Source organism: Rhea pennata, chromosome 11, assembly GCF_028389875.1.
Source record: "Rhea pennata isolate bPtePen1 chromosome 11, bPtePen1.pri, whole genome shotgun sequence".
Classification (NCBI taxonomy): Eukaryota; Metazoa; Chordata; class Aves; order Rheiformes; family Rheidae; genus Rhea; species Rhea pennata.
In genome coordinates, this window is record NC_084673.1 from 8,281,206 (window position 1) to 8,303,641 (window position 22,436).

Consider the following 22,436-nt stretch of genomic DNA (forward strand, 5'->3'; position numbering starts at 1 on the left):
TGATAGTAGGCTTGCACCTACATATTTTTATGGTATGTGTAGAGCATGCATTTTTTGAAGGTAGGTACCTTTAACGTTCCCAAATAGCTGAGGAGTGTTCTCTCTTTCTTGTTTAAAATGGAAGTCCAGAAGAGATGTCTGCCCTTTATAGTAAAATACATTGACTAGAACACTCAACCAAGGAAGTCAAAATCCCAAGTCATTTGCCCAAGAATACAACAGTACTTTAAACTTTTCCTTGTGCAAAGACTGCTCAAGCATGATACTGCAGGTTAGTCAGTGCAAGGGTACTCGCCCTTGTCTTTTGCTACTCTGTAGCAAAATAGGGTGCTATGGGTTAAACTTGGAAAAGATGAACAAACTAGGCAAAACTGTGTCCAAAGACAGTTTGGTGAGGATAACAGTTTCCTCAGCAGAGGGCAAAAAAATCCTAATAGTTGCTGATGTATGTCACTTTGTAATTTTACAATATAAAACAAATGAGGAGAAATGTACGTGCCCAAGAAGAGGTATAAAATAATCCTGCTTAAGTGGAACAGTGCAAAGTCATAATATAGCCAATCATTCCTTCAAGAAATTCAATTTATAAGCAAACAGTCGTATACATTAAGGAATATGTTGTATAAGTCATTCATGTCCATCTAGCTCAGAAACACCCAGGTGACAAGAGTTTTAAGAAATGCATCCAATCTCTAAGAATATTTCCACAGGGTGGTGGGGAGGGCAGAGAGCGAAAGGAGCAGAAAGAGACTGGATGATTGAAGTAGGTTCTGTCTATTATGAAACAACAGCTTAACCAACTGCAAACAATACAGAAGACTGGATTTATTAAAAAAAAATCTGTTAATTGTTTTGTTACTGCAAAACAACTTGGTAATGTGCAAATAACTCAGGGATTTCTCGAATTTCAAAACTTCCATCTGTCTGAAAATAAAAATTAGTCCAAGACTGGCCTGCTTATAAGCTTCTGGAAGTAATTGTTTACATTTTTTTAAACATTTAATCTGTCAGTTTATAATTTTAAATAAGAAATCAAAATCATCCAACACTCAGATAAGACTGTAGCAAAAAGGCTACATTCAATACTCAAGTAAGATGCCAAAAGTTGTATTTCAAATGTAATTTATATAAATAATATATGACTAAACTTACATTAACCAAGTGTCATATTCACCACTGAACACGGAATAATCTAACGGCCAAAACTCTCTGAGATACCAGTTCATCAGCACTTGACAGATTTTCAAGGCCCCCCCCCCCTTTGTTTTCTATATATGAGCTATTTTATACAATTCAGCCACCTGAATCTTTTTAAGTGATGTCTATATAGCCTATATAGTAAAATATATAAACATTGACTGCACACAAAAAAGAACCGTTTCTTTCTTGTTGCTTTTGTAAGAAGTTTATCCTACTCCTTAGTTTAAAATAATAGGCACCATATAGGAAAAATACAGCTATTTGTGGAGGAGCTAATAGAAGAAGTAGAAAAATAATCATTCGTAAAATACAATAGAGTTAGTTAACAAGAAAAATACCAAAGGGAGAAAAATCATAAATACCATTCAGGATGTAGATTTAGCATGTGACCTAATCAGAAAAAAAATACAATTGGAGTATGACTGATTCATTATATCTCATTAAATGCCAGATGTCAGCTAGCAGGAAATTAACACAAAAATCACTGAGGACAAGATAAAGCAGCACCAACAGCTTATCTTTAGTTGGAACAGCAGTTACAATGCTGAATTTTAGATGTGAAATTTAATACTTAAAAGTCTACTTCTATCAAATCACAACTGATTTAGTAAACACTAATCAGATGTAGAACATCTCAACTCTTTTAATTAAGTAGTTAATTAAAATATCTTGCTTCATCTAGAAAAGCCACCTACTGTCCTCCCACTACCTGTTACTAAAAAAACTGGTGACCAGGGAATTAAGTCTATACCCAAGGCAGTTGCACCGACACAGAAGAATGTAATGGGCTGTAAGCGCCGCAACGCACCACATAATACGTCTCTTCCAATCAGATTTTTTTTCTTTTTGAGCATTTTCCAAACATGAATGATTCTATGACAGATGGACACAACAAGCTATTATGGTCTACTGAGTTAATCGTCTGCAAATTAAGCTGTAGTAGACCCAAACTAAGTCTCCATGCTAAAGCTGCTAAGACCTTCTCTGTCAATAACCTGCATTAATATGAAGTCTCCAATTATACCTCAGCACAAACTGTAATGACTACAAATTATAGCAGTAATTGCATTATGCAGCAAAGCAATTTGATTCATTGCTTACAAGGCATACTTAATAAGCTGAAATAAGACTACTTCTATATTCCATCTCTATAGCCTCATCCTTCTAAGCTGTAAGTTTGTAGGATACTTTTTTACCCAAAATCACATGGCCCTGTCTGCCAGAAATTATTTAATGCAGATATTTTTTTGTAGAAGTCTCGAGTATCTTTTTAAATTACTGAGGTATCTGACAGGACCTGTGAAGAATCAGGAGTTAGGTATCACTGCCACCAGAAGATAAATGAAGGCGGCCAAGCTCAGTATTGCAAAGAATTCTTTATAGGTATCATCCTTTGATGAGCGAGGGGAAGAAACCAAATAAACTAGTTTACATATGCATTTGTGTTAGGTGACAGTTCATTTTAGTTACACAAATGGTGTTAAATGAGGATAACATTTCCAGGGGAAAAAAATTAAGACAAATATGACAAATAATAGCCCAAAAAATACACTAGGCTAAGGTGACACCTCACTGCCTCAGCTTCTCATCAGACAGGAAGCAGTTAGAGTTGGGGAAAAAAGCTGCTGTCTTTCTTCCCCTAGGAAGCCATCAAAGGTTGGCAGGATACAGAGGAACGCTTGGTGGGCTAGGCAAAGAGAAATCACACAAACATCATTAAGATGGCCAAAACTGCTGGGCTTGAAGTTCGTAGGAGTGGCATTCTAACTAAAGGACGCTTCAGCGAGGGGCTCCCTTCCTAACATCCAGTAATCTCTAATAAGCCACAAAGCTGGTAGAACAGCACAGGCTTTTTTAAAGACTGGTATGTCAAATTTGGGAATTAGCCAACACTGAACAAGAAACTGTAAAATGGAAAAAGGATAGAAGGAAAAATACATAACCCTGGACTGTAGATACCTTGTTAATAGTTCTTGATAATGAGAGAATACTGGAGGTGATCATTAACAGCACTCTTCTAAATCCTTCGTATTGTTGCTGGTAGTTTTTTTTAAGGCTGGCTTTATCTGTTTAGATAATTTTAAAATACCAAGAGATGATCAACTGAGAATGGCAGAGACATACGGTAACATCTATGCTTTCACTGTGTTCTAGTGTACATCTTTATTCATTAACCTTGTTTTCAAGCACAGTTATTTTTAAAAATAATTTATAATTCTAAACTATTCCTCTCATTATAGAGCTATTTGGTGACTTCAAGCTGTACCTTTCTATTCTTAAGAAAGGTAGTTATCCTCATCATGTAGCCAAATCAAAAAAATTTGTGAAATTTAGTACTTGTCTTGAAAGTTGAGGCTTATAGAAAAAAAAATCTTTAGGAGTTCTGTAGTTGATATTTTGCTCAATAGACAAAAGTTTTTTTTTTTTTTTAATTGAAAGAATCTCATTAATCAAAAAGCTGACTCTGTTTGTTCTTAAAGGATTATTATAATGATGACTATGAGAATCAGGAAAAAGCCAAAACTGCAATTGACTTAAATTTGGAGTAAGCTAAAGACCACCTGCAAGTTTTAGAACTTTGTCCTTTTGATATGATGTGGAACAATGATCTTCAGCATCTTCAAAAAAGGCTATCCGGACACCAGAAAAAGCCGTGGTAGTTCTCTTTTCTTTTTCTCCTTTAAAGTCTGTTTTGATAACATTAACATTGTAAAATGTTAATATGAAATTCCAGTGCAATGCTTGAATTTTTGAATGCCTGTATTTCTCCACAACTATCTGTGCAGTTGTACTCAGAGAGAAAAATCTGTTGTTGAATATTTGACAGTGGATTTGAATAGAAGGACATGAATATGGAAACAGGAGCATTCTTAATAACTGAAGGCACTTCATATTCATATAAACTGCATATTTGCAACATACATTTTAGAATACTTTTCTTCCCAAGATTGAGGTGAGTTAACTCTTAATTTTGGAAGGATTCTTTCTCTTCCCCCTCACACGATTATCTTAAAAACGTATTATAGCTGCAGCTCATATTTTTATGCAAATAAAAGGGGTTTTGCATAAAATCCACTTCCTATTTAGACACATGGTATTGTTAATTATGATTAATTAATCTCTCTGACAGAAGTTCCTTATGCATCTACAGTTCAGGAATAAAGTCCTTGTCTAGTGAATTTGATTATAGCTGTTGAGTAGTGGGAGAGGTGGATAATCACATAGCAGAGTTATTTTCTCATTTTAATAAAAAAATACATGAAGGGGAACTATTATTTAGAACTATTATTGTTGCTCTTCCCACTCCCTTTTCAAGAAACACAGTTTTCCTCCCATTCAGTAAGCCAAAAAAATAACATGCAGTCACACACAAAAAAGGGAGCATAAAGAGTGTGTAATAGTCTGTGATGAAAAAATAAGGGTTTTTAAGTCATGAAAAAGAGTGTTATTATAAAGGCTGGCATTATAAGGCAGTATTTAAGTGCTAGAGATGCTATTTCATTTAATACATCTTCAAACCCATTTGTCTTAGGATATATTTTTATCATGCATACAGAAAGCATATTCTACAATGATTACACTTGAAAATCTAGACCAAGTATGATATCACTGTGTTCAAAGTTTTTAACTTATTCTTCCAAACACATATAGTCATGTTAATTTCCAGACTCCAGACACAAAAGTTTGAAAGTATGTAATTACTTTAAATACAAACATACTGATGCATGTTAGTGATGTAGAAGATAAGTCCCATCAGTTATTTATGCACCTAAAAAAAGAAACTTGTCAGTACTGAAAATGTTTAAATGGAGAATTGTTTTATAGTTTATTAAAATTATCATTTATATAGAAATGTGGGGGGACTGGAATGTCTTCTCAGCATGAAAAACATGCCTTAAAAGACTGTAAGTAGTCTCGCAAAGCCAAATCCATAAAGTATATACATTTCCTTTATTCCTTAATGGGAATAGGTAGTCCATCTCATTTGAAAATTTTGAAATCTGCTTACAGCAGTAAGTCTACAGCAGTAACTACTTAGCCACACCATGGCAATGAATATACTTTGGTTGCACCAGAAAGCCATTATTATTTTTGCACTGTGCCCTGATAGCTACACAATGCAATGCTTTTTAAGGGTACAATAAAACAATTAAATAGGGACCACAGAAAAATCTTTTAAGATATCCAGGATTTTTCTACTTAAAAAAATATCATTTTCTAAATTTTGTAGACTTTTGTTTCCATGACAATTCTAATATATATAGGCAGAAATTGAGTATACAGTTTATTTTTCTGAAGTAATCTAATATATTACATTAAAATTTTGACAGCAGTGTAAGGCATTATGTCTTCTACTGTTGAATGTTCAGAAAAAAATCTGTACACAATTTTAGACAATTTTCGACATGCTTTTGTACTGATGGGTATTAAAAGATATAACTGATGACAAATGACAAGTACAGTCCACATAATGATTCAGTGGTGTTAGACAGAACTAATCTGTGGCATTAAAGTAAACAAAACAAACAACAGAGCCACATGATATGAAAAGTGGAAAAATTGCAAGTCTTGAAATAAAATTGTTAAGAAGAAAAAAAGGGGGAAAAAAAAACAAAACAAAAACTTTAAATTGCCCCTTTCTCTTAGCAACTCTGCTTAGTAGCAACTGGCACAGGAATGGTTCTCCCACACGAAAGATTCTTCCTTCATGTAATACAGATGATGATCTCTACGTAATTCAAATAATTGACTGTCTGCATCTATTTTTGTTCGTACATGTCAACCCTGCAGAACTAACAGAGATATTACTTAGCTGAAGCAATTTTATAGTGTCAAAAAAGACTGTCCAAAGCAATACAATATATGCAATACTTCCTTGAAGTTGCAAAGAAGTATTTTTCTCTATTTAAAAACAATGCAGGTAACCCACTAATCCAAAAAGAAATCCACCTGCAAGTTTTTTAGACACTGTGAGATACAGCTCTAGAGGTTACTATTTTTTGGGCTTCTAATTTTGGAATTATGCAAATAGAAGCCTATTGAATTACACCATACTGACATCTTCTAAACAGAAATCTAATTAAAGAAACCATGAATGAGTATTTTCTCAGAGCTGCCAAAAAGGCAGTGCAATCAACAACATGCACAACTACTGAAATAATTAAACTACACTTAACACAAGTCTGAACCACAGCACTGCATCCCTCTATACTGTGAACTTATTTTCTTCTGTATGAATAGATGATGCACCAAAGTGCAGTAAAAATGTATTTTGTTATGAACATTTTAACTTCCATTACTTTTCCCAGTGAAATCAGTCAGGGTTCTGATATACTCATTAACACAATGAGATGCTGTCTTTGCTGGCTTTTAACACCCAGTGATGAATATAGTGCAACTGCTTTCACTTACTGCTTCAGTTTTCACATTAAGTAAGTTCTACAGGTCTCAGTTAGCTTTATAGCTCTTTCTAATTCATTTCATTTTTAATGCTTAAGACCAAAATGTTTCTGTTGTGATTGGAAGGGCTATTTCTAAATCTCTGGTAAAGCTCACTTGTTCTGGTATTTCAGGGACAGTTAGTTAACATACCAAAAAAAGAACAGCCAAAACAAAATGCAGAGAAGTCATCATAACTATATAGTCCTTTCTAGAGGCAGATAAGTAGGTCCACAGTTTCTCCTTCCTTCTGTATGAATGTGGTATCACAGGAGTACAAATTGGACCAACCTGCAGAGCAATGCACTTCTAACAGCATTATCCCCTTCTTTCCCATATGCTTCTGCCTCTTTCAAATCAACAGCTGTGTGATTCTCAGCATAATAAATTGCTCATCAAAATGAAGCTACTGCACAAGCTTTAATTCTTGTGTACTCAACCGCACTGTGAGGTCAAAATAAAGAACAAGATAGTACAGGGTATCTGTTAAAAACATGCATTTCTAATAGGCTTCACAGATCACAGTATCTCCTAATATACTGTACTTTCTTGCCAATATATACTATGAAGTAATTTCCCAAAAGGCAATGATACAGTAACCTAGCACTTTCATCAGACTTAGAATTTGCACCAGGGGTTTTTGCTGCCCACAGTCTATTAGACTATGTCTACCTCTATGGACCCTCAAACCGGCAGCAATTCAAACTGGCAACACAAGGTTCTGCTGTCCATTTTCCTGCCCCAAGCTACTGATACTGACAGTACCTCACAAATTACAGAGTATTTATGTTTACTATGTTGAAGATACTTAAGTGGTGACGATCATCTCTCTGTGATTATTTTTTCATACCATTTTCTCCATTTTCATTGTTTTAATAAAAAGTGAAAGACTGACCAAAATCAATACCAAAAAAAATCAGCATTAAAGACCAGCCATTTAGTTGCACTGATTAGATAAGACTGCAGTACATTTCAGTTGAATTTGCATTTCACTGATAATCAAAAACATGCATGGGAAACATGTATGGGAAATATGTGCGGATATGTACTAGTCAAAATTCTCCCTAACATTATGAACATTTTACTTCTGACAGCACTCTTGAAGTATCAACTGCTGTAATTTTCCACACATTTACAGTTAAGCTGTTGGAATTTTCATTATTGCTTGCTGCAAAAATAATAAAAAAAGAAACCCCACAGCATTCAGTGGTTTGCTCTCAAATATTTTTTGTGATTAGAGCATTAAAAAAAATGCATCCACAGTCAGATGGTCAACCTGAAGTTTGTGTGAGAGAATTCTCAATTAACAATTCTCTAATCTACACAGTGTTCGGCTTCTCTCCCCCCACTGTATAAGATCTGCCCCGGCTGGCAGAAACCCAGAAACCCACATAAAGTTTGGGATTTTTGGAATTTCACTCAGCCCATGGCTCCACATTTCAGCTGATGGGAGAACTACTGAGGTGGACATCCCCTTCCTTCACAATCTCACTGAATTACAGGGTATCTTAGCTCTCAACAATTTAATTTTCACAGGAGCTATAAACCCTCAAGGCCAGAATTGTTTGAGAACTCAGAAAGCCATTGAAAGAACTAAGCCTAGCTCTTCCATATGTTCATGTAATGCCTTTCCACTCTATCAGACATGTCTGTTCCAGTTTATAGCAAAGTGGTACTGAAACTGATCTATCTACGGCAAGATTTAAGTTGCACCAAGTACACAGAAGAATAAAAATTACAATATAATTATCATTGTTTTCTGCAGGTCGACATGCAGTTTCCTCCAAAAACAATACATTATGTTTCACAGCATATAATAAAATCATATTATCTTGACACCTTCTATGGTAAGACCAAAGTTTTGAAATTGAAAAGAAGTTCTACAGAGACCTGTCAAAAACAGCAGTGCATTAATAAAACCAATGAAATACTCTGATATGCATAAAATAGATTGAATTCCTTTTCTTTATGTGGAAATGGGTAGGTATAAGAACTTTCATTCTGGACTTTGTTTTTTTTTAAATATAATTTTAAAATATCACATAAAGATAAAAGTTATCCATCCATCCAATATGAAATTAAACATTCTGTTTCCAATATATACTGTATTAATCTAGGTTAAGTAAAAACCTCACAAATAATACCAATTTAACACTGTTCCAAAGAGTTTAACAATTGCTATAATCAAACCATGACAACAGAGGCACCAGAGTTCCGAGCCACAGAAACTTAATGAATTGGTCCTCTTGCAGCAGCAAGAACCAGTTTACAAAGATGCAAATAAACTTAGAAGCACAATTCTAAATAAGGTACTTTAGATATCAAAAACCAAAAGTTGTCTAAAATGCTTGTATATGCATACATATTCATACATATTCAACAGTATCCCAGCAAAACCAAAGGCTTTCTTCTTCCCTAGCTTCTGGGAGGAAAGGGACAAGAGCCAGACTCTACATTTTGGAAAAGATGGATAAGAAGAGGAAAGGGTGGAGCCAGAACTATCCTAAGAAATAGGAAATACAGAAAAATACCCTTAAGACTGCTCTGCTACTTCTTTTGTTTGAACTGGCAATAGCATCTTCTTTTACAGCAAAGTACAATCTCCTGTAACAATAGATGTCTCCTACGCATCCTGGAATAGGAAAGCTGTTTGATATTGGAAAAGTTAATCCTTCTCAATCATGGAGGAGACAGCCATTTCAAGTTTGAAGATCTATGATTTCGATTTAGATGCTTAAATACCACTTAATTCCACTCCTTGTCCTTCAGCCAATTTGGCTCCAAACACATCTTCTCAATGTGTTTTAAGCTTCTGAGGCCACAGGTTCAGGATATGCTGGTATCAACGGCAAAGACAGCTAAGAACTTCTGTGCACTTATTACTAGACTTAAAGTCAACATCAGACACTTGCTATAAAGCAAACTCATTTTTTTCTGTTCTAGAAAAAAAGCTAACAATTTAAAGAAACTTTCTACAAAAGGCTTTTGCAGGTTACAAACTGAAGGTTTTGGATTTTGGTTTAGGTATGGCTGAGTAAAATGTTCAAGCCAGGTAGAGCTTGAAGAAGTGAAGAGTTAACTTGAGGTACCATTTATCATGAGCAATAACAACGAGCAAAATAACCTCAGCTTTTAAGAGACCTTGGTGAATGTAAAAGAAAACAGAATGGTATTTCATTTTGCAAAATACGTGAAAAAAATAAGGAAGTCCAAGTGAACATGCCTGGAATCTGGAAGGATGTGATCATCATTTGTGTAAAATAAGTGCATAATAAGGCAAATGCAGTTTGTTCATGCCTATGAATCTCAAAAAGCAGACAGAAATGCATTGGTGATGTGATAAACTCTAGCTACGTACTTTGATATGTAAAAAGAAGCATATTCCCGAAGGAGACTTCCACTAGAAGGGGCATTATATTGCTACTGAATATCCAAGCAGCATAGCTATTGCATTGTGTTCTGCAGGCACTAAGAATTCTCTCATCAGAGTTACTGGTATAAAGGTTCTAGAAATCCTAGGAAAGGGAAAGAAAATTCTTAGAATGTACAAAATTCTTCTGAAGAGCAGCAAATCCAATTTGGTCCGTAAGGTAACTGCTGAAGTTCTTCTGGAAAAAGAACACCTAATACTAAGATGTAGTTTTGAAGTTATGATATAGAGAACAAAAGCCAAAGCGGTAAGTCACAAAAAGGTCAAAATAGATTAAACTATCCACCACTGCTTCTTTCTTACACATTTAGAGATAAAATTTCTCTCAAGTAGTTTAGGCATAGCTGTAAAAAAAACATTAAACTTCATTTACAGTTTGTTTACAGCAGTTATACAATCACACAAACAGCTGTGGCAGTTTGGATGTTACTGTGCTGTAGTGGGGACTTTAAACATACAAGCTCCTTGTCCATTTCTGTGCAAAGTCAGTAGATTACTTAAGCCATTGCCAGCAATGACGTATGCTAAAATAGATGATGCTACACTGAAATGAGGGAATTATAATCAGTAACAAGGACTATACTCTTCAGCAGAACAAACAGGAAACTTATCTCCCCAACTAGATCTCCAAGGAGTTTCTGATCATTAAAAACAGATGATACAAGGTCTCTAAGAATTTGAGGACATATCAACATAACTACTTTTCTTAATTCATTTGCTTTGATGTTCTTTCCAAGTTCTAAGAGACTATGGCATCTTCTGGAACTGTAAAGAGGAAGGAGGCCTATCTCATTAACACTACACAAATCATGCTTAATGAAAGCTTGTGGAAGAACTTAGGAAGGGCTCCTACAGAATGATTCTAAGCATGCTTTTGGCACTTAAAGTATTTCAGAGAAAAAGGGACCTCACTTCTGAGAAATTTACTTCTTTCTACAGAAAAACCAGGATTAAATAGGGTGGGCAGGCTAGGCGAGGCTGGAACAGCTTTTATATTATTATAATCAATGCATCAAGGTGTCTGGTTAAGTACAACCTTGATGAATTATTTCTAAAAGTAGTATTGATCTAGCAGGTAATCAATCTTACAGATTTTGTCAAAAAGGTGCCTCCCACCCCCCAACCATATATTGATTGCTTATGATAGAGTTATGTTTAAGAATGATAAAAGGCATTTCAGTCAGTGAGATTGTGGTCACTGACATTTGAGAAACATGAACATTAAACAAAAAAATCTTTTTTGTTTTGATGTATTTCTTATTTTTCTTCTTGCTTCAAGTGTTGCCAGTTACTCAGCTCGCTTCTAGTTATTTCTATGATTACAGTTTGTAGAATAGCTATCTTTTAGAAAAACAGGTAAATAGGGGTTAATTTTTGCAACAGCAGCATCTCACAAGCACGTACAAAGTCACAAAAGGGAAGAACAGGGAATGACATGCATGCGATGAAATAAATGATTTTTCAACTGGTTCTAACACTGATATGACAGCTATATTAGGAAGAGAGCAGACAGATTCTTTTATATTAATTGCATGCTGTCATTTAAAAGTTAACTAGCATTTCAAATCACAAGATGACTCCAACAGAATTCACACAGAATTGCCAGCAATATTGTGCCAGAATCCTGACAGGAATTGATGCAAGCAGTTTTGAACCTCTGACAGTGTATCCACTGAGAACAGTTACTTGAGCAGTGTAACTAGTACTTACCTACAACAAATTCAGAAACTCAAATAAAAGTATGTATTCAGTGTCTCATTTAACCTGAATTTGTACTAAAAAAAAGAGGTGTCAAGGTTGACAAAATATAATATATTCTCTGTAGGCAGAATCTTTGTAGATTTTACATGTATTTTTTTAATAATACTACAAATGCTCTCATGCATATTTCCAAAACAACCCAAAGTGAGACCTGAAAGTCAGATTTGCTACTACAGTAATGCCATGCACATATATAAGAAATTTCTAAAATGACAAAAAATACAATTCAGTCTTCCAAAATCCTGCATCTTCAATCTTCAACAGTTATATTGCATACAAGAGGGAGAAAAATGTGTTAAGAAATCTATTATTATTTTATTAATAATATTAATAAAACTGAATAGCAACTATAAGATATACAGAAGAATCTGTATGTACAGAGAAAAATTATGCAAATTACAAAAATCTAAGCATTTTAGGATATGTCATGAGATTGTATACCCAGAAAGAAGAATCCTTCAAGTCATTTATTTTATTTACTTGTTAGACACTAAATAAAATGAAAAAAGACAATGAAAGATAATGTTCCACATATTGTTTCTTCTCCTCTGAAACATGACTGCCTATTCAGATATTTATGAATGTTAAATATTTCAACACTTTAGTGGTACAGGTTGCCCTGGGGCAGAGGTAAGCTCCAGCTATGGAGCCTAGTTACTACCATGTAATTTAATAATAAAGTACTTACTTAAAAAAAAAATACAGCATGAACTTAAAGTCAGCCAAAAGTCTCTTCTGAAAATAATTAGATCACACATTAGCTAAAACACTCAGCTGAAAATACACTCTGGTAATAGCACTGTCTGAGGTATGATAACAATTATTGTGGGCTTACAGTCATGTTTTCCAGTTAGAACAGTCTCTTCTCCCCCCTTGGTGCCAAGTAAAATACTCATCTAAGAATCAGGTAAACCTCAACAGGAGGTTTACCATCTTTTGCCATTCTATTCCTGATAAATATCAATTAATGTCAATTGGAACTAAATCATGATATGCAACACACTAACCAGTTTGGTCTCCTGATGTAGCTGGAAGGTTGTAATTCTTGTTTATATTTATTAACTCCTTAAATGTATTGTTTGCTTCCTGGCTGCTTAGAGCTGGATTTCCTAGGCGTGAAAGGTAACCATTAGGCAGTGACAGAGGGCAGACCGCTTTCTGCTTTGGTCAATTGCTCTGACCTTTTCGTTAGTTTTAAGGTGGTTTTTAATTGTGGAAGGCTGAAACATGTAAGCCTAAGGAGTCAAGCCACACAGTGACGTCTAATACAAGCTAGAGGCTGCCTGCAGCCAAGTAAAACACATTTCAAATGCATCTCCCTTTATTTATTTACCTATGAGCTGACGTAAGTGTCCAGCTCTTCCTAGAAGTTCTTCCTGCTCTGTGTCCTGCTTCCAGGACAACTAATTTTACCAACATGTAGGTAAAAACTGGCTCCTAATTCAACTTCATTTTAACATCCAGAACTAATCCCTAGATTACTTTGTAAATATGGTCCTCAGTACAAAGGCAATCATTATCAATAACAACTAACAATGCTTTTTAAGACAACGCTGAAGTTTTTCAAGAGAAAGATTAAATTCTAGTATCTCATAATCTAGTCAATTTTGATATGTATTTAACTGAGGAGTGACATATATGTATATATCCAATTCAGTAAATCTCTCATTTATAGTTTTGAATGTTTTTGGTAGATTTAGGCCCCTAACACTTTCTGCTGAGCTGTCTGACCTAATTGTATTGTGGTATTGGTTTAATTTGGGGTGAAAGTCTGTGTTCATAACATACAAAAATCTTTCATAAGCACTAGTTAAAAGTTACTCATATATTCAGACTGTTAGAAAAGATGGATTAATTAGCAGAATAGTAATTCATGTATTTTTATTTTTTTAATTCAAGATTTTAAAATGTGTAGAAATATGTGAATATTTCTTATACTTTTATTCTGTGAAAAATGAATTTAAAAAAATTACTCATGATTCTGTCAGACTACCTGCATAATGCCGGGCAAACTGTTAACATCTTTCAGCCTTTCTCTCTCCTGCAAAGTAATGTAAATAAAAATAGTCTTCCTTCTCCTGCCTTCCATCACACTGTTTTCAAAAGAAAAGGCAGAGGGAATATCTCCACGACAATACAGATACCTCCCACACTGAATTCACAGAAGTCAGTCTCCACCTGAGACCAGTCCTGCATTGCACATTCCTCGGTATCCCTTCCAAACACTTCCTTGTTCCATTTCACATAACTTGTGAATGGTACTTTCTGGAATCTCATTATAACAGATTATGCATGTTTTATATGTTGCCTCAGAGAACTGCATATTTTAGTACACATACATCTCATCAAGAAATACTAGATCTGCCAGTTTTACTTAATCTACTCTAAATAGATACACTTGCCTTCTGAACAGAACTGAAAAGAGAATTTAGGTGATTTTAATACAGGCAGAAATCCAGCAGCTGGAGCCATCTGTTAAAAGAAGTGAAGTCCTATTAATTTTTTATCACATACCCAAAAGGACACTGCTTTGTGTAAATTATACAGCATATTCAAATAAGTTTAAGAAAGAAGCTTCAGACATTGTCCTCAGAACAATTTTAAGTAATGGATAACGATGCCCTTGCAAAGATGAGTGAGAAAAAATGTTAAGAAAAATCTATTTTCCTCAACCAACCAACTATACAAGCGTGTCAAACACATGCATTTTCATTTCTCTCAGAACAGGTTCAACGAAGCATTAAAGAACATATTACCACAGAGACGGCTCTATTCTAGCATACCAAATCAGGAGACATACAGGTTACTTTCCTGATTTATGTATCCTATAGCATCTTCCTGCCAAGGCTGACTCCCATGACAGAAACAGCAGACTAATTCTAAAGGCATATGCTATACTTCATCTTTTCACAAAATCTCCAGCCGTTATGACTGCGGTGCAAGCTGACACAGAAACAAAAAGATTTATAGTGTTAAGCCTTGCACAGCTTGCAAAGATGACCAAAGCCACCCTTATTTTATATACTTATTAATAGGATCATTAAAGCCAGATCAGACTGTGTTTACAGTGATACAATCCCACAAAAGTTAAATGGCAGAAGATCTTTATTCTACCTTTTTGACCTTTTTCTTTAAATTCTCAACACATATGACATAGCATGTAAAATTTTTACGTTCCCACTCCAGTTGGGATTTTTCCCCATCTTTTAAAGGTTTCTGCGTCAAACAACTAACACAGCTCACTAACTGCACACTTTTACTCAGCGTTGATCATCAAAACTTCAACTGCATCTCAGAAAATGTCATCACTAAATAGCAAAATTTGTAACAGTATCCCCTATTACCTTGTTAAAAACCTTAGTGACAAATGATAGCTCTAAATCCCTTGTTAGCTAAACAAAAACCACCATTAATATAGAAATGAAAGAAAATGAAAGTTAGAAATCATGCTAAAAGATCAAGCAATGATGATCACAGTCATCATTTTGAAAGCAAAGTTAGTATTTCAATAGTCTAGTCTATCACTAAAGATCAACACAAATCTAGACAAGAAAGCAAACTGCTGTAGCTTACCTTGAGAAGGTTTAGTGGTGTATCGTCACATAAAGCAAAAACATTCTTTAGTCCCCAAAATACATAAAAGTGAAAATGTGTGGTCTGAATCATCATTACTCATACAATATGGCTGCATCCAACTAAAATTCACATGGAACGAAAAGGCAAGGATAGTGACCTGGACTAGTAAGTTGGTGAAAATATTGTTTATGCTCTTACTACAAAAATATTTAATGATTACTCCTTATTACATGAAGAGAATCAGATCGTTAGTCACAATGGAGCAGTAAAAGTTAAGAGTCCAAAGCAGATAACAGGACAACTTCGTTGGAATGACCAAGTTTTGACAGCATCTTCACTTGTACCTTATTTAAAGCCAATGATTTGTCATGAGGTACCTTATTTAAAGCCAATGATACTTTGAGAAAAGGAAGAAAGCTTAGCAATGGACCAAGCTGCCACAGTAAATTATAGAGTCAACTTCTCTAGAAACATTCCAAGTTCTACTAAGCCATCTATTTTAGGTAACTTTGGAATAATTACATCAAGCCTGCCATTATGCAACTATATATTCTAACAATAGAATAGATCATGCACTAGAAATACCCTTCAGACTAAATAACACTAAGAACAAGAAATCTGTTGCATTTCCCTGTATGAAAAGAATCATTTATTTCCTGCTGAACCAGGAAGTGTGTATTTACATTCAGAATTACTTAGCTCTTTTAGATGAATGTGAAATTATATTTTTCCACCGATACTGAATTCTCACTCAATGTGGTCACTCTATGTAAAGAGCCAGAAAGATTCATTTTACTCCCTGTAGCTAAAATAAATGAAATATAGCATTCAAGGACACATAAGGCTTTCTTCTCTGTTTTCATGATCCATTTACATGTACGGCTACCAAAACGAAGAATTTTAAATTTAACATAGGTCACAGTTGTCTTGCAATTGTCTGATATTTTATAGCCTGCACACAAGATCAGGTAAGAAAAATACAATGACTGTGATTCACGTACATGTTTATATCACTCAGAAGACTGAACTAGCTTTAAAAGCCTTAGTGCAGACTCACGTTAAGTTCAATATTCTGTGTTGTCATGTCTTAATGCTGGCTGGATCAAGACAGAGCACTGGAGGTAGCCTGCACCCTAGAGGCTGCATATTTCCTATTTCCTTTTAGTATTGGCTTGTTGCTATATACAAGAATTGAAATTCTTTCATTCAGTGCTTGTGAGACTGCATTTGGAGTACTGGAGGCCAGTTTTAGGTCCCCCAATACAAGAAAGATATTGACAAAACTGGAGGGAGTTCTGTGGAGGGTCACAAAGATCATTAGGGACTTGAAGCACATGAGATATAAAGAGAAGCTGAAGGAGTTGCATGTGCTTAGTCTGGAGAACAGAAGAGCATACAGAAGAACAATCTAATTTCAGTCTTCCACTAATGAGTGTCTTTTTTGTTGACAATAAAGAAATAAAGTTGGTAGATGCATTCCAGTAAGAGAACGCTACAGATACCACAAGTATTACATGATCAAGTGCATCTTGGAAGGGATCAGAGATGCAGATTAGAGTCCTTGTGCTTGAAAGCTTAGAATGTCTGCAGAGATTAGGGAAACGTTTACCACTTCTGAGCTTGGCAGGCTCCCTTATCTCATCTCAGGCTCTTTTGACAAGGCAAGTAAAATATAGCAACTAACTAAATGGGCCATTTGAATCAGCCATAAACAATCTTACCAGGATGTAAACGAAGTTTCCACTGGGACCAGTACAGTTACTTGGATGTTGTAAGACCGACATCTAGGTCTGCTACAAAGAAAAGTGATACTTATTATTTCTATCCTTTTAATTTGCCTTGAAATGACATGAACATGAACACATGCAGATACAGAAATACGTATAACATAATGCAGCTTTGTCAGTTATGGAAAGAGAATATCAAACTAGATGTCCCATACAAATTCTATTTTTTTTTATAAATTTTATCATTAATGGTATGTCTAGAGTATTTATATGAAAAATTTAGTAAGAGTTCAGGACTAGCAGCATTTTCTTTAGTTACTGAGAGTACAAATAAAGCCAGTGATAAAAGTATAGGGTGAAAGAAACCATTCATTTTCTAATAGTTTCAGTATATTAAATTTTCCATACCTATATCTAACACAGTGGAGTCACACCCTCAGAATATCATTTGCTGGAGTTCTTTCATTAAAGAATCCTTGTATTCTACTATCTTTCTCACTCCTATATTACTTCAGAAAATTGTAGGAGGATGTAAAGATGTAAATCCTTATTTCTGATTTTTACTTTCATTACCCTTCAGAGCCATCAGCAAAACTACCAGTTGGAGGCTTTTCTGCTGGGCTTTTTTGTTATAGCCACTGAGCTTAAATCTCGACTAAAGGGTTTCCTCTCACTTCCTCCATTCTGCAAAGTGCTTCTGCAACTATTTAACAGAATCATTAGTTCAAAAGGTACAAAGACTACTGCTAGATTCATCTTTATCTTGAATACCTGTCAGCTTTGCCTAACATATATGATTTACAAAAATACAGAATAACCTTGATTTTCCCATCCTTTGACTAGGACAAAACAGAGTGATTTTCAATTAAACCATAAAATATATTTTCTCTAACTCCATTGTACTGAAGCCATAATGTGCACAGAATAAAGGACTTAAGAGGAGCCCTTTGGCTTTCACAATATAATTTAACATCTGAAAAGACTTGTTAAAGAGATCATGTCTAATAATAAAATACATCAAACGCCATAGATATCCTTAGAAGATACCCCTCTTTAGGGAGTAGCTTCTAATAAGAATTGTCTTAAAGAATAAAATTATTTTCTTATAATTTTATTTTAACACTACGAATTCTAGGAAAATCTTCTTCATAATAAATCTGTTCATAACCTATTTTTTCTATGTGATAGCTAAAATACATATTTGCATTACCTTCTCAAAAAGGTGTAGGACATATTGTATCTGTATTTCATACACATTTTAGCCATTTTTAAGCCATTCATTCTGCCAGAATTATTTTCTACTGAAGGTACAACATGATGTAACTTTTCAGATGACAGCAATAGAGTTGTGGTGCCAGTCAACTGCATTGAGATGACAAATCCAGATTAAATTTTTATGTATGTAAGCCTTCCATCTCTACTGGATGAGACAAATCCAAATCCTGATAGTTCAAACTCCCCAAAGTTCTGAATCCATATTTACAGACCACATCACCTGTTAACATTAGGTGACTGACTTGGTGTTCCTACACTTATTGAGTATTAAGAAAAACCTGCCATGAACTTCAGATTTCAGAGATCAACACAAAGAAAAGGAATGCATTAGCACAGTGAAGAGTATCTGCAAAATCTGTCTCCCTCTCCAAATTATTCGAGTTCAAGTAAAATTAAGGGAGTTGCACCTATATTATTTTCCATCATCAGTATTAAAATACTGCCTCCACTTCAGCACATAGTTCTCTTCCCAAACATCACTATGCCATTTTCAAAAATAAAGTAAAACATTCTTTCAGCCAAGGACTGCAGCCTGTGAGAGAAAGGATGCTACAAGTTCTGAGAGACACTGAACTGTAGAGAAAAACTTCTAATCGGCCTATACCATAAAGCAACCACCATTTTTTTTTTATTTTTATTTTTTTGTGAAACTATAGTTAGGTTAGCCTGTCTTTATTCTAGGAGACTCAAACAGCATTTACTGAAAAAGCAGGGCAGAAGGTAAAATATATTTTGCCTAACTAAATGCTGTTCCTGGATAGTATTAATTACAATCCTATAAGTAATGTAATAATCCTATATATTAGTGGCATAAATATTTTAATATCATCACCATATCACACTTACAGTATCTTCACATAGTGTTCATCCTCCCATCATCATTAAATACACCAGCCAAACTAAAATACAGTTCACCTCTAGGAATTTGCTTTCAGAGGACTTTCTAATGGTAGTCTGTTCTATCCATTGTTGCCTTTTTTAAACTTTAGGCTGCTTAAGGGACAGCTTATACTATATGTAGCCTGTAGCATGTATTGTAGGATGCAGCCTCCATCCTGCAGATGATTTGACAAATTTCCTTTTCTAAATAATGGAATGCTAATTTTTTTCTCACTCCTGTTGGACTTTTCAGCTGTAATTGTGTATTAAATAGTATATGTGAACATGGAGAAGAATGCATTTTCTCAATATGACTTTCTAGATACACATCTTTCTTCCCATCATTTTATTAGATTCTGAATCACCTACGCTTGCCATCTTATTTCTAATACTTTTAGCTGTATCTGGTTTCTGAAAAGTAATTCACCTAAGCAAGTGCCTGTAGATGACTCAGGTAAGGTTTTATAAGAGATGAAAATTCTTTCAATCTGACACTCCAATCATCTGTACTTCTGCAATTTGGTTTGCTTTTGGCAATACTCTGGTTCATCAAGCTTCCACTGTAAACTGTTTTACCATAGTCAAAGACAAATACTTTGAGAAGTTATCAATAAACTAGGTATGTCTTCTACTGGCCCACTGGTAGATTTACTGTATTGTCAAAACCAGACAAGTCAAAATATACCTGAAAGCTATTCTTACTTCGATTCCCTTTCTTAGTTTATAAGCTGACATCAACCTTGCTCATGCATAGCCACTCTGCAGCTTTTTTACTAGGTTTAATTGTAGGCCTAGTTTGTCTTTATAACGCTTTGATGCCCTTTATGCTCAAGTCTTAAAATTTGCATGCTCAGTTTTCATGGTGTAATTATTCTTAAAGTCTGCCTTGTTAGCTTTATATGATGATTGTGTAACAAAACTGTAATCTCAGCTTTAGAAACATTCCTTCAGGTTATTTCAGTCAGTATTTCTGCACACTGTTCTTAGTGAAACCAGGCATTTTATTTTCTCTCAAAAAGTATGAATTTTCTTCCTGCTCTGTTTTAAATGTAATGCTCTATAACTATGCTACAGAATTTCTTCCTTAAGCCATAAGTAACATCAGGACCTCTCCTAGTGTGATCAATGAGTATGGATGATATTACTCAGAAAAATTATGAGAGAAATGATGCGATCGGTTGCACTTCAGTCCATTATTGGACATTATTCAGTCCAAGTGGACAGAATGCTGGTTCACTTGTATAGGAGCATTTCCTTTTATTCATGAAACTTTCTGATATATTTAAGTCCTTATTGATCAAGGAACATGAAAGCATAAAAATAACATAAAAAATCTTCTGTTTTTCTTAGGCAGTTTTTGTCTGAGCCTGAAGAAATTGTGTCAGTTTTGTAGAAGTAGATTTTCTTAGATAACAATTCTATCTAAATGAGCTATATAAATTTGTACTTCATCTAGAAAGAAAGGATCTCAAAGAATTACCTACCATCCCCATTCATAAAAAAGTACAGAAAATGTTTTGAGTGTCGTCCTTATTTTTTTCACTATTTAATGTTCTACCAATGAATTAAGAAGTATAACTAGTGAAGAGGAAGATAGCTAGACCATTTTAATTAAGAAGAAATCTCTGAAATTTTTTTTTTAAATCTTGTTCCTTTCAATTTCATGCATGAAATTAAACAACTCCATAAACAAGAGAAAGGGAATAGCTGTCTTCCTTACTGCTACGCTAAGCATTCCTTCAATATTATTCACTCACTTGTAGTAAAAAATGTCTATAAACAATTATTTGTGATAACCAGTTATATTTTGATATAAGAATATTACATTTAACTATAATATTTTTAAAAAACACTGGTATAGCATCCATCTGGAAAATAAGCAAGAAAACTGAGAAATTTCTGATGAAACTTGATCCATGTATAAAAGACAGTAACAGGCATCTGACCTCAAAATAGACGGATCTTCCAAAATACGGTGTCTTAGGCTGTAACAAAGATTTTTGTCCAATAATACTCTTTCTAATATCTTTACATTCAAAGTCCACTGAGCCTTAATGCTTTAAGTCTCCATTCTACCCTGTATGTCCAATCACAATGTTTAGTCCATTCTTTTAAGACAAAGTCATAACCACATTCTGGGTTACAGAAAGCACATTTTGGCATCCTCCTCCTGATCACTCAGACCCGTGTCAGGAAGTGTCACATCAGCGATCGCGGCGCCACCGGAGATGAGAAAGAAGGAAACACATGAGCTGGTTGCCTAAGGAGCCGCGATGACTGGGGCACCGAGTGCGACTTCTCCCTGTATATGCTGAGTAATGAAGTCTTCTCTAACACCTGAGTTTAAATTTCCTGGAGTCTGTTGCTCCAGGCGCCCACCGCCGCCGTGACCGAAACTCGGCCTCCACACGAACGCCTCTACACGCGCCCACGAGACGGCTGGCAGCCACGCGCCGCGCACATACCTGTACGTAGAGATGTCTACTCCCCTTTCGCAGGCCAGGTCATGCGCCCTACACGCGTATATTCCCCTCTCGCCCAGGCCGCGCACCTGTATGTTCATTCCTCCCTCTCTCCGCCCAGGCGCCGTCGGCGGAGCGAGGCCGCGCCGCGCTGCCTCGGTCACGCGCGGCCCGCAGCGTCCCGCGCGGGCACCGGCGGCGCTCTGCGCATGCGCGGCCGGAGAAGCTTCTAGAGCCGGCGGCGGGCGTGGGAGGGGGGAATGGTCGGAGGAGGAGGAGGAGGAGGGGTGGGGGATGCCGTCCCGTCCCGTCCCGTCCCGTCCCGTCCGCGGGCTGCCGCGCAGGAGAGCTGAGCTAGGCGTGAGGCGCTGCTCTGCGCGTCGCAGGGCTGTTTCCAAGCCGGCGGGTCTGCGCTGCGGCAGGAGGTAAGGGCGGCTCCCCCGCTCATGAGCCCCCGCGGGAGCGGCGGGCGGCGGCGCTGTGTGCGTGCGCGCCTCGTCTCGGCCCGCGCCTGCCGCTTGCGGAAGCAGCCGGCCCAAATCCTTGCGCCACGCTTCAAACACATCCGAGTTGCATGTGAGGATCCTGTTTGGACTTTAAACACGGTGTTCCTCGTGTGAGAAAGTGGGTTTGTAACTACAGGTTGGGCCCTCTTTCAGAGGCCTGGAGAGAGGTGTTGGGTGAAAC